Source organism: Wolffia australiana, chromosome 19, assembly GCF_029677425.1.
Source record: "Wolffia australiana isolate 7733 chromosome 19, ASM2967742v1".
NCBI lineage: Eukaryota > Viridiplantae > Streptophyta > Magnoliopsida > Alismatales > Araceae > Wolffia > Wolffia australiana.
The window spans coordinates 2,335,100-2,349,701 of record NC_135853.1 but is presented as its reverse complement, the minus strand read 5'-3'; the positions used below and the strand labels follow the sequence as shown (position 1 = coordinate 2,349,701).

General features: G+C 44.7%; 1 pseudogene; it reads left to right on the top strand.

The window, feature by feature from the left end:
- Positions 1–9,698: 9,698 nt before the first annotated feature.
- LOC144715840 (pyruvate decarboxylase 2-like) lies at positions 9,699–12,862 on the top strand (annotated as a pseudogene).
- The last annotated feature ends 1,740 nt before the right edge of the window (positions 12,863–14,602 follow it).

The window sequence follows — 14,602 nt, the reverse complement described above, 5'->3', positions numbered from 1 at the left end:
CGTGGCAACACCCATCATTGATCTGATCCGACAAGATAAGTTCGAATGGATGCCATATGTAGATAAGGCCTTCAAACTTATAGAAAAACTAATGACTGAGGCACCGGAATTAAAATTACCCAACTTCACAAAGGTCTTTGAAGTCGCATGTGATGCCTGTGGTGTCGGAATTAGAGGAGTCGTGAGTCAAGAAGGACACCCAATCGAGTATTTTAGCGAGAAGCTGAATGATACTCGAAAGGGGTACGATAATTATGACATGGAATTTTACGCTCTTGTACAATCGTTGTGCCGCTGGCGCCACTACCTCCTCCCTAAAGAATTCATTTTACACTCTGACCACAGCGCGTTACGCCACCTACATGGTCAGCGAAAGGTTAGTGACCAACACGCTCGCTGGATAGCATACTTACAAGATTTCACTTTTGTCATCCGCCACAAGAAAGGGAAGGATAACGCCATGGCGGATGCACTGAGTAGGCGACAATTGGTCTTAAACATGATGAGGACCCAAGTCCTCGGATTCAAGCAGATACAAGAGAACTACACCGACTGCCCTAATTTCGGGAAAATATTCCACACCACCATCGATGAAGCAAACCGGAAGTCATGATACTATTATATTACAGATGGATACTTCTTCAACGGTAAACGACTATGCATTCCTCAAACTTCACTCTGCGATGTCTTAATTTGGGAGACGCATGTCAGTGGACTCAGTGGACATTTTGGGGTGAACAAGACTATACACGCTTTGGAGCATCATTTCTATTGGACATCCTTAAAATGAAATGTAGGAAAGATAGTCTCACGTTGCCTTGTTCGCGAGCCAAACTCACGAAACAGAATACGGGATTATACACCCCACTGCCAGTCCTAGACAAACCATGGGATGATATTAGTATCGATTTCATTTTAGGAATTACTAAGACCTCACACAACCATGACCCAATCATGGTTGTGGTAGATAGATTCTCCAAGATGGCACATTTCGTGCCTTGTTTGAAGAAAGCTGGCACATCCCGAGTTGAAAGATATTTTTTTGACAACATAGTTAAGTTGCATGGCGTGCCCAAGATTATCGTCTGAAACCGTGATGTAAAATTCACTAGTTACTTTTGGAAAACACTTTGGATCCGTATGGGAACCCAATCCACAGACGGATGGTCAAACTGAAGTTGTCAATCGTAGCCTTGGCAACTTATTAAGATCTATTGTCGGGGAAAATATCACGACATGGGATCAAGTGCTACCTCGCATGGAATTCGCCTTTAATTACTTAGTAAATCGTACCATTGGGAAAGCGTAGTTCGAAATCATACATGGTCAACTTTCCACACAGAGCCTTAGATATCACTCTATAGATTTGCATCATAGAATTTCTGAGGATGCCTATGATTTTGCTGAAAACATTATGAACATGCATGAAAACATTATGAGCCTTAGATATAATTCTTTTTCTCGTGCTTTGTGTTTTCCGGTTCTCATCGCTGTGTTTTCATTGTGTTTGAGATGCGTCCCATACGTCCGCCATTTTATCGTCATGGGAAATGGGCCTCCCTTTTCCCCCTTTTCCTATTTTATTTGATTTTAAATTCCCCTCCCCTTCTATGTGTAGTGGGGGCCCAGTTTATAAGGGCCCCCTAATGGACCCTCTTTGTTCTTTTGTTGACCCACTAAGGGGGGAGGGCCCATTGACCTCTTCCCCTTTATAAGGGAAGAGGGGGCGCCGTAGCCCCTTAGACCAGGAGAAGAAAGAAGTATCGTTTTGATTGTTCGTTCTGGTCTCCCTCCCCATTCATAGAAGAAAATAGAGGAGTGGAGGAGGACAAGGAGGATTGGGAAGAAGCTCTACCTACTTGCAGGTCGATCATATCTCTCAATTCGCTGAGCGTGTCTACAGAATGCCATTGCTGAACAAGTCTGCCTAGGCCAATCACGATCTCGAAGCAAACCGATCGGAAGAGCTCCGCCACACAGATTGTGGACGGCAACTGTTCAACTGACCCCGTCCTTGACTGATAATGATGAGGGAAGGTGGGGTTGCATGGATGATCTGATTGCGGATGTCCAAGGGAAGGAGCTGATGCCTCAATTTTCGATCGTTTCTTACTTTTGCCGGTGAATCAAAGAATTTTGCCATGTAGATCACGGACGATGATCAATTGCCGAATTCTTCTTCGCCTGATAGCATGGAGAGGGGGTTATTGTCTGATCGACCTCTGGCGTGCTTGCATAGAGAAGGGGTGACGGTTCAAACTCACCCCCGTTCATTAGCGCTCCATCGACTCGAAGGGGCACACTGAGGAAGTTTTTGCTTTTGCCGTCAGTCAACAGCCGCCAACGAATCAGGAGCAACCTTGTGGCCACCCACCATTCCTCTCGGTGTGCTTGGGGTTTCCCTGGCCCACTACCCTGATCGGCACTCTACTGCTTACTACGGATGACCCCTCACTTCCCCTGGTTGAGGAGGATTCTGCCGTGGACTTCTCTCTAGGGGGAGTCGTCTCCTCTATTGGGACATACCAACTGTTCAGCTGACTCACTGCTGCTTGGGAATCTACTACCCTCGTGGTTGTTGTTCCCCAGTGCTGACTGATATCGACCGTTCTTACACACCCGACAGCCGTCACGTGGTCGAATGGGAATCTGCCTCGAGGATGGATTTCCCCGTTGCTACCCGCTCACCATAATTTGCCACCTCGTCGATAGTGCGCTACCCTATGGGTAACGTTGCCTACAACCGGAGGCTGGTTGGAGCCGTGATCGCTGCCTCGCTTGCCTCCTCTTCTCCGCCGACCATTATCCATTGCTCCGGCAACATCGCAACTCATCGAGCTGTCATATGCTCTCTGGCACCTCTCTGCTCCACCCACTTTGACCGCCGCTGACCGTCGACCATTCTGCACCACAAGCCATGCCGATGAGGTATGCCATCCTCTCCCACCGCTCTTTTAGTTACCGCTTGCCGTAAATTTCATCTTGACTCCACCACTCTCGAGCTAGGTAGGTGAGAGAGGTTTTGAGAGAAAACTTTGACGTACTTGAGTGCCTTATCGGTTTGGAAGAGACCGTCCATTACGTGTGAGCCCTACGGATTGATTATGTTCAGTCGTCGCCGCCTACATCGCTACGAAGAAGTTTGAGAGGCCAACGTCACCGGTGACCCTGCCCAAACTTGGAGCTCGGCGCCTCCCTCGAGTCGGCGCCTGCACATAAGACACGTAGGACGTTCATTCTTTGCATCATACTTACATCGACTCGTTAAGGTTCACCCGTCAGATGACAACACCATCGATGTTCGATACCACTACCCCTTATCAGTACTGAGCCATCATACTCTGTGCCGACCGGTCGACGGCCTTGACGATGTCCGACATCATATTATCAACATAGGTGAACCATGTTCGTAATCCATTTTCCGTTCTAATATCGTAGACGATATCGTATCCGTTATCCTCTTAACGATATCCACATCCGATATCGTTATCACACTAACAATGTTCGGAATCATGTTCAGTAACTCATGACAATATCCGTTATCGATATCCGATACCAATGTCGTTCGCGTACGACATTTTTTTGCGCACGAATAACGCGTTATCCGATTACGGATAATGGATACGGATATTGTTAGTCACAACCTAATATCATCATGAAGATTAATTAATGTTAGATTGATCTAGCCCTATCGATACATCGAGTCTCTAGTCGGTAGGATGCCTAGCTACACCTCATGCTCTAGAAGATACAAGGAGTGTGCATCAACTCACTCATGGAACTTGTCTGTCATCGGTTACTATGTTTGTATAATCCTTGATCAACCTAATTGGTCATCCCATCTTGACCACTCAATAATCTTCGTGAACTTCTTGATACACCTGAACTAAGACTTTTTAGAACTCAATGATTAGGAACTCATCGGTTAGTGTCGAAGTGCAATGTTTCATCCACAAGATGACTTTGGTGTTCCAAGTCCAAGGACTACTTACACAACTACAATCGGAATCAATCATATTGGTAGTTTGGGTAATATCATGTAATGGTTTGTAAGGATCAACTCAGTGAACTCTTTTTACTAAAGTCACCCACTGTATACACGTATCTCCATACTAAATTCTACAAGACCAGCCATACTTATCACATGAGTGAGACTAGGTAGTACAAGTTTATCCAGATACTTTGATGTCCTTCTTGAGTCTCATTTGAATAGAAATATTTAGAACACATGGTTAAATGATACTGATCTACGTGTAATGATCTCATCATAGTTCACTATGTTTGATAATGTATGCAAGCACTTCATTATAAGCATCATACATGCAATTTAATGAATATATTCTTTTAGTTAACATGTAATGAGACATTGAAAGTGTGATTAGCTTGCCGGCCACACATTTTCTTCAAAACCTGAATTGGAAGAATTGGGAAGAGCTAAAAAGGTTAGCTGATTGGATGAAAGCAATCAAGGAGAGATAAAACCAATAGTCTAATGTACCATCACCAGGGCAAGGCAAGTACAAGGGTCAAGCCCCAAATAAGCTAAATACATGATGCTCTCAACAAAAATAAGAAACAAAATAAGATGCTCTCAATAAAAGAATAAAGTAAACAAGATGCCAAAAGAAAAGACTCCAAGTATATTTCTGAAGTTAAAAATTAAGTTGAAAGCTTTGGTAAATCAGTAGCACACCACCAAGATCCCCGAATCTCCAAAGAAGGTTTAAGATAACCCTCTGAAATGTATTACTTGAAGTGATTCTAGAGGACAAAAGCATAAGTTTGGTGGTAACACGGCATAGATCCTGCTTTACTTCTCAAATTTCAAGAGAAAGTCCACTCCCAAAGAGATCATGCACTGTCTTTATAAATCATCTTTCAATAGCTTGAGTAACTACAGTTTGAAGGGGGGGGGATAATAGGAGTATTTTCTCCTACATGATAAAATTTATAAATATATTTATACATTTATTCTCAACATTAAGTTTCATTTTAGTCTACATTTTGCAATCGCATTCATAGAACAACACATAATCCATAATTCATTTAGTCATTGTAGCATGCAACCTCCAGCTTACTTGAATGGGAGGGGGTTTATCTATATGGTGTCCCATATCAAAGGGATCAACCATAGGGGGGGGGAAGGGCAAGGTGGAGAAACTCATGAATGAACCATCATCTTCCAACACATTATTTTATGAGAGAAACTTGAAAATTCCTATGTCCACCTCTGTTACTACAGAACATGACTACCATACTAATAGTGAACTACAAGCAGAGGATAAGTGTTAGCATCTGCAAGTAGTAGCAATCCCCACAATAGGAAGTAAACATAGGAGAAACAGGTTGTGGCATAATGCTAAGATGTCATCTTCCCCATTGCTATCTATAAAATGGCCACTGAAATGTAATTCTCATCTCAATGGTGGCTGCCACATGGACAGTTTAAACAACGCATTGCCTCATTCAAATCAATGAAGCTGTTAAAAAATACAAACAAATAGATAAATACATAGATATATGGTGTTTCTGATTTTCGTAGACTAGGTAATGAAACTGAACACTTTTGGTCTGTACAATTCATCCATATTTATGAAAATACAACCATAAGATTCATGTATGTCATTGTGTCCCATTGTTTTAAAGTATTTTGAGCTTTTATGCAACATATAGTTAAGACAAGAATGAACTCACTCATGCTATCCAAATTATCCTTGGGATACTTCTCTGAAGATTTCCTAAAATGGTGCAGCAGATATAAATAGATTACTGCTGTGGAGATGCAAAAAAAGATAGATAGATATATAGATAGAGAGTTATATAAATAGATGGATGAATGAATGGATAGATAGATAGCTGAATGTAGCTGAATAAGACATGGGAACAAATATGGCAGCTAAATGTTAGGCTCTACATGATGGTCTCAAAATCTGTGCGGAATTTAGGTTCATGACATTTTGGTTGAATCAGATTCTCAAGTATTATGTTATATGATTACCTCTCAGAAATGTAACATATGGAAATTAAATGACTGGTGGGTCAAAACCATATCACACATACATAGAATAACTTCTCGAATTGGTACACCAGTTTATGTATCGTTCTCTATACACAGTGTAAGCTTGTATCCATGGAGTCTTTGATCAATACAGTTGAAGGCAACCGGGGAAACCAATACATCAGAATTGGGATGACGGGAGGATCCATTTCAGGACATGGGATGGAACTCAAAAATCAATGTAACAGCTTTCACCAAAAACAACCCAAGATGACAAGTAGGCATCAAAACAGCACAACTTCGAATAAAGCCAAAGTGAAAACCAAGGAGCTGATGCACAAAATATTCTGCTGATCTTATCTCTAGCACAAAGGGCGACATCTTAAATCTGTATGAGAACGAAAGCCCTCAACCTCAGCAATTATCATAATGTTCTCTTTCCCCTGAAGCATGATTTACGGTAACTTTCATCTACTTCATTTGTATTTGGAGCTGGCTTAGGGGGAAATAGAAGTACAATATGTGCAGCTAGCTGATACAGTTTGTGATGTGCCATATGACTAACAGGCTGAAGGTTACACCCATTGTGATTGTGATTGGCACAAAGACATATCCTTCAAATCACATGGAATATATAAATTACAGGGATAGCAGGGCATTTTTACCATTAAAGTCAAGTAGGGAGGTAAAATGGTTATAATGCAGTACTGATTTTCTCATATATATCATCATCCCACCTCTTCACTGCATTTCATAACTCGTTCTAGTCAGATGCTCAGTTCTTTCTTGTGAATGATAGATCCCCAGAATTCAGAATGATGTGGAACATGATCCACAGAATTCCTTCACCAAATGCAGATATGTCCAGCAGCTGAAATAAGAAACAATATCCAAGAGGGGCAATTGTTACACATATATTTCTTAGAGCTTATGATAGATCTATATTATGGACAAATGGTAATATTTACATAATTCCTTATGTACGTAGAGTGGGATACCTAGAGATACACACATCTTTAACAAAGGAAACAAGAAAACAATGTTCAATTGAAGCCAACGCTACATATCCATTTCTTAGAGCTCATGATGGATCTATGTTATGGTAGAACATCATTGCTTGCATCTTGCAAACTGGGGAAAGAAAAACAATGTATGGTCGCGCTATTATAAATGAAGTTAAAGTTCAAAAAAAAGATAGAGAGATAGAGAGATAGAGGGATAGACGGATAGATATATAGATAGATGGATAGATAGAAAGATTGATATATAATATAGATAGATAGATGGATGGATAGATAGCTGCATAGGTAGACAGATAGATTGATAAATAGGATGTGGCTTGATTTTATTGTTAAGACGCCTGGACGTTGACTGCGGTCTCTTGACGATTTAGATGCATCCAACCTCCCAAGTAGAGAGAGGGAGGGAGGGAGAGATAGAGATAGATAGAGGGGGGGAGAGAGAGAGAGAGAGAGAGAGAGAGAGAGAAAGATGGAAATAAGATTGATGTTACACCACCTAGACGTCAAGCCATTTCTTTTCCTTGAATTTGACGTGCATGCACAAGCATCCTGGGATATCCTCACGTCAGACAGTGACAAGACTTGACATTAAACCACCTGGACATTGACCCCTGGCTCTTGATGATTTGAACCATACCATGCAGGCATAAGCATCTCGATAGAGATAGAGATAAAGATAGATAGATTGATCGATATAGAGAGATGATAAAGGTGATGTTGCTTAACGTTACAGTAACAATGCGTAGACTTTAACCACGGACTCTTGATGGTTTTGCGCATAGAGACAGATAATGTCGGCCCTAGCTTCTCGTGTGGTGCAGTAGCGCCACTCCTTCACCTCCCAAGCCAAGAGAGAAAACACCAAGAAGTGATGAAGAAAAAAAATAAGAGAGAGAGAGAGAGAGAGAGAGAGAGAGAGAGAGAGAAGAAGAAGAAGAAGAAGAAGAAGAAGAACAGAGTAAGAGAAGGGTGAAAAACGGATTAGGAATCAACATGGGTGAAACCCCTTTAAATAGGAGAGAAATGGGCCCCAAATGGGACATCTCCTCAAAAGCACAAGAAGAGAGGGTCTCTTATTGGGCCTATGATTAGTCAAGGCCCCCGCCCTCCCGCATCCCCGCGGTGTGGGAGGGGGGCTGACAAAACAACAAGAGATAGGTGGATACTGCATTAATGTTATAGCACCTGGACGTCAACACCTGTCTCTTGCTTGATTTTGACATTTAAGTGCGTGCACATGCATCCCGGGACATCCTCATATCATAGAGAGAATACGATATTAAACAACCTGGATATCGACCGCAGACTCTTGATTATTTAATCTGTCATTATTCTGTCTCATGCACGCGCAAGCATCGCGAGATAAAGAGAGAGATAGAGAAGAAAGAGAGAAGCAGACAGACAGACAGACAGACAGAGAAACAGAAAGAGAAATATAGATTGGGGGGTTGATGTTTAATGAGTTAGATCTCAAGCAAGAAAGGGAGGGCGCGAGAGAGTGTAAGAGAATGTAGAGAGAGTATGGGAGAGAATGTAAGAGAGATAGAGGGAAAGAAGGAAGAGATAATTATTGAGAGAGAGAGGGAGACAGAAAGTAACTGAGAGAAAGAGAGGGGGAGAGATAGTTATTGAGAGAGAAAGCGGTTAAGAGGGGGAGAGAGAGAGGGGAGAGATAATTATTGAGAGAGAGAGAGAGAGAGGGAGATGGGAACTGGTGAGTTGGAGGCTGATGCGCTGGATCTCGCATCAGAAATGGAATAGAGAGATATTTCGAACTTTCTCTTGGGGTTCGATAAGCTGCTCCGGTTGGCTGCCACACCATTTCACGCCGCTTACGGCCGCGAAGACCCTCCTTAATCGCATCCAGAAGAGCATATTCGTTGCTCCAACGGCGGGACAGCACGCCGTAACCACTTACGCTTGAGACAAAAGGGGGGCCGAAAACAAAATAAAAAGGCAGGACATGGACGCATCGGGCAGTCAAATCTGGCCTTCTGCGACAACAGCGGCAGCCCACCGAGTCTGGACTATCCCGGCTTCGGGGAATTTTTATTTCATGGCGGCGGACGCTTCTTCTCTTCTGTACTCTTCCTCGCCTGATAGGTAAGACTCAGACGCAACGTAAGCTTGTACTTCCCTGAGGTATTGTAATACCATTATTAATGCAAATACATTATTTATCCAAGAGTGAACACTTGTTCGGTGATGAACTGTTCCTACCCAATTGGGTTTGACTCAGAAGCAACTTAAGCCTCTTGAGACCAATTCCATGGACAGTCTCTTCCCAAATAGATAACCCCATACTTGCCGAACTCCCCTACTCTTTTGATTAATGAATTGAATACTTCAACCGGGATATAAATGATCGGTTTCTTCATGCAAATACATATATTCGATTCTGAACTCTTCCTCGTCGAACGAGTTAGACTCAGGAGCAACTTAATCCTCTTGGGTCGAATTCTATTTATGCATATCATACAAATGGAATGGACAAGTCCCAACTTATATTAATAATCCCCAGAATTATTTAAGTGCCTTTATCACATTATTAACATAATCGAATCACGTCAATTAGGTATAAACGATAAGCTTGTTTATGCAATAACATATTAAGATATAAAATCCAACGGCGGACACCTGTTGGCATCTGAACTCTTCCTCCCCTAATGGGTCTGACTCGAAAGAGGATGGGCTGGTGTCTCTTCTATTCTTATAATTTGCCAGACTCTTCTTCGGAGAAGAAGCAGATACCAGAGCCGTGCCCATAGTTTCTTCGGTCAACTCATCTGAACAGAGCTGTATAAGAAGGAAGCCCCGAGACTGCAGCAGAATCATTGAATCCAAGCTCAAGAGAGAGAAAGATCGAGAAGAGCGGAAAGAGAAAGATAGAAATGGAAAGAGAGAATGGAATGGAGAATGGGGAGAAGGCCATGGCAGAAGGGGAGGGGACGCTGGGGAGGCATATAGCGAGGAGGCTAGTGGAGATCGGGGTGAACGATGTGTTCACTGTGCCGGGGGACTTCAATCTTACGCTTTTGGACTATCTGATAGCAGAGCCGGGTCTGCGCAACGTGGGTTGCTGCAACGAGCTGAACGCAGGCTACGCGGCTGATGGGTACGCGCGAGCCAAAGGAGTCGGCGCTTGTGTGGCCACCTTCACTGTGGGTGGCTTCAGTATCCTTAACGCCATAGCCGGCGCCTACAGCGAGAACCTTCCTATCATCTGCATCGTAGGTGGACCAAACTCCAACGACTATGGCACCAACCGCATCCTCCACCACACCATCGGCCTTGCTGATTTTACCCAGGAGCTTCGATGCTTCCAGACTGTCACCTGCTTCCAGGTCTATTTGACAAGATTCATCTTTCTTACCGTTTATCTTTCTTCTGTATGTTATTAGTGCTTATTGATTCTTCCCCCCTCGGAATAATATAATATTCCACTGTTGAAATTATGTGTATTAGATTAGTATTTATTTATTAATATCCAGTTATAATCTTCTTATTATTTCTAAGGCTTTTAAACGAATTGATTTTCTGTTCGTAATTGTATCTATTCAATTGGTTTTTAATTTCTCAACCACAAGTAAGTATTGGGAAGAACTGAATTCTTATTAGCAATATTCGAAAGTGTGTATTGTTTAAACATCTTGCAATTATTTATTCCCCAATTATTGATTTTTTGATTGATCATTCTTTGTTTATTCAAGGAAAATATGTGGTCCTAGGACTGTTAATGGTATCTTAAAGGATGCCACAGTTGATTATTTCAACGAATTATTTGATAATATATTACATCTAGCTTTATAATCGTGTACTTTTTCTCTTGAACATTTGGCAAAAACTCATCTTTTTATCTTTCTTTTCTCTTTCTACTTTCCTATCAGTAATTAAAACTTTCTAACTCATTTGTTTTTTATATTTTTGGGGGGTCGTAGGCTGTGGTGAACAACCTGGATGATGCCCATGAACTGGTAGACACTGCCATATCCACAGCCCTGATACAGAGCAAGCCCGTCTACATCAGCATCAGCTGCAACATCCTTGGGATCCCTCACCCCACATTCAGCCGAGTCCCAGTCCCCTTCTGCCTTTCTCCCATGTACTTGTTCACAATATCCACCTGAAAACTACTCTCTCTCTTTTCTTTCTCCCACTTTACCGTTCTTTTTTGTCATTATCTTCCTCTTCTGTACTCTTCTCGTTTCGCACTCACTATTCTTTTCTTTCCTCCATTCTCTTTATCTCTTTTTTCTATCTGTTCAATGCCACGAGCCTTGGCTGACGAAAAAGGATCTGAGTTTCAGATTGACGAACCAGCAGGGATTAGAGGCGGCGGTGGAGGCTGCGGCGGCGTTCCTGAACAAAGCAGTGAAGCCAGTTATGGTGGGCGGTCCGAAGATCCGCGTGGCAAAGGCCGCGAAGGCCTTTGTAGAGCTTGCCGGCGGCTCAGGCTACGCTGTAGCAGTGATGCCGTCGGGTAAGGATTAGCTCAGAAGACCACCCGCGGTTCATCGGAACTTACTGGGGCGCAGTCAGCACTTCCTTCTGCGCAGAGATAGTAGAATCAGCCGACGCCTACGTCTTTGCAGGGCCCATCTTCAACGATTATAGCTCCGTTGGCTACTCTCTATTGTTGAAGAAAGAGAAGGCAATAATAGTTGAGCCCAACCGAGTCTTGATAGGCCACGGCCCGGCTTTTGGGTGCATTTACATGAAGGATTTTCTGCGCGCGTTAGCCAGGAGGGTAAAGAAGAACACTACCGCCTTTGAGAATTATTCGAGGATTTTTGTGCCAGATGGGATTCTCCCCCCTTGCAAGCCCTTAGAGCCTTTAAGGGTGAACGTGCTGTTCAGTCACATACAGAAGCTGCTGTCGGCGAAGACTGCGGTGATCGCTGAGACTGGAGATTCTTGGTTCAACTGCCAGAAGCTTAAGCTCCCAAAGGGCTGTGGGTAAGCCACAGAGAGCAAGAGAAAATGGCAGGAAATTCAAGTTTTGAATGTTTTCTGAACCCTTTTTTTCTGCTAATTCTGTGCTGTAGGTATGAGTTCCAGATGCAGTATGGGTCCATCGGTTGGTCCGTTGGAGCTACGCTTGGCTATGCCCAAGCTGCTAAGGACAAGCGTGTGATCGCCTGCATTGGAGATGGAAGTTTTCAGGTAATAGATTTGATCATTGTTGCGAGAAAGGGAAATCAATGGCGTGATTGGTCTGTCTGAAACACGCAGATGACTGCGCAAGACGTCTCCACTATGCTGCGCTGCGGGCAGAACTGCATCATCTTCCTCATTAACAATGGCGGATACACGATTGAAGTGGAAATTCACGATGGCCCCTACAACGTCATCAAGAACTGGAATTACACGGGCTTGGTCGATGCGATTCATAATGGGGAAGGGAAATGTTGGACCGCCAAGGTTTCTTTTAACTTCCTTGAATCTACCCAAGTTGGATTGCTGATTATTGTTTTTATTTTTTAGTTTTTTCAAGTGGGATAACTTAGTTTGCTGCAGGTGCGTTGTGAGGAGGAGCTGAAAGAGGCCCTTGATACAGCCACAGGGCCAAAGAGCGACTGTCTTTGCTTCATAGAGGTGCTTCTCCACAAGGACGACACGAGCAAAGAGCTTCTAGAGTGGGGTTCCAGGGTCTGTTCTGCCAACAGCCGCCCACCCAATCCCCAGTAGATCTAAATTTGATGCCTTGCTGCTTGTATCCTTTATGACGTGTGATGGTGCTTCAACCTGTTGAAGTGACTGTCAACATACTCACTAAAATTTAATGCCTTGTGTGCCTGCTCTGTATAATAAGTTCAGAAATAAAGCTGCACCTTTGCTACCAGATATAGCTTTTAGCACCATCGTAGGTATTTAATCCTAACACTACCTTAGTACAGACTGAAGCGGAGCAGAACGTTAGATCTCAAGCTGGAGCTTCAGGACGCCGTCGCCAATATATTTTAGTAATTGTAATCGTTTTGCTGTCTCTTTTAGGTTGTAAACATCGTAGAAGGATATAAACGCCCCTCTCTTGTTAGAGAGAGGACAGCGCAAAATAGTACGAAAATGTAAGTTTGTGATGCCCACCGTTTTTATCTTGCGCATATTTCTCTGCCATATATTTCCCACTTCTCAGCAGACAGCCACCTCTGCCATATACTTCCTGACGTAGGACAGCTAGGGAAAAGGGCGACTGAGGAGATTGATAGGACAACGACGAAAGGTGGGTACTGAGGGGTATGGTAAGATGGATAAAACAGACCACAGAAATTTACGCGATCGAATTCGGAATTTAAAACCGATGAAATACTTGTGGTGCAGTCCCGTTCCTCGTCGTTGGCGGGAGTACTGTCTTCAACCACCGCGACGATGCCGAAGCACCAATCCAATACACGAATTCACGTCACGAGGAAATCTCACGATTGAGAGAATTTTAGGGAATTCCAAATCAAATCAAATCAAATCTGTCGGCGGTGGAGGATTCTCGCGGAATACTGGACAAAGAACACGTCGACACCAAAGAGTTCAGGCGTACCTCGGTACCGGAGTGCGTGAAGAGGCTACGGGGAATTCTGGTCGTGACGAGACTGGGCGATCGGGGCATTGTATGGCCCACTAGACGAGAAGATCTGGACGTTCCGGGCGTTGAGCGGCCCTGGGAAAGGGACGTTCCCCGCTTCAGTGGCCAGACTGCTTGGGCGTGGGGCGTCGTTAACAGATGATTGATGTGCGCTTCGACAGGGTGTCGCGGATCCAACTGCGTGGTCAGTCGCCCCCTTGTGGGGTTCGGGGCATCTCCCCGAAAACTAAATGGTATGCGCCGCGGTAAGAAGCTTCGAGGGCGTCCGGAAGCGCGGGTGATGGGCACGCGGCGTGCGCCGGTGGTCTTGGGGCGGATGCCCTAGGGCGGCTCTGGGCGGGCGTCCTGGGGCGATTCCTGGGCAGGCGGCCTGGGGCGGCCTTGGGCAGCCGTGGGCGGGCGGCCTGGGGTGGCCTTTGGCAGTCCTGGGCGGGCGGCCTTAGGCGGCCCTGAGCGAGCGGTCTGGGGCAGCCAAGGGCGACCCTCGGCGGGCGGCCTGGGCAGCCTTGGGCGGTCCTGGGAGGGCGGCCTGGGGCGGTCTTGGGCGGGCAGCCTCGGGTGGCCTTGGGCGGCCCAGGGGCGGCTCTGGGCGGGCGGCGTGGGGTGGCCTAGGACTGCCCTGGGCGGGCAGCCTAGGGGCAGCCTTGGGCGGCCTTATGCTGTCCTGGGTAGGCCTGAGGGCGGTCTTGGACGGGCAGACAAGGGCTGTCCTAGGCTAGCGGTGATGGCGATAAGGAGCAGAGATGGCCGGCGACCGAGAAAGTGATGGCGGCGACGGCGGTGGAGATCGGAGAAAGCGAGTAGGAGGCTAGGGTTTGGGCAAGTACTCCAAGAAGAGAAAGATAACTCAATTCTTGAAATAAACTTGCCTAACTGTTTTTTGAAACAATGGCCTATACATATAGGCCTTGGAGGAAAGAGAAAATACAAGTTACAAAAAATAAAGACGAGGGACGTGGTTCGTGTCACGTCAAGGGGCAGTTGTTGATCTGCCTTTGGCGA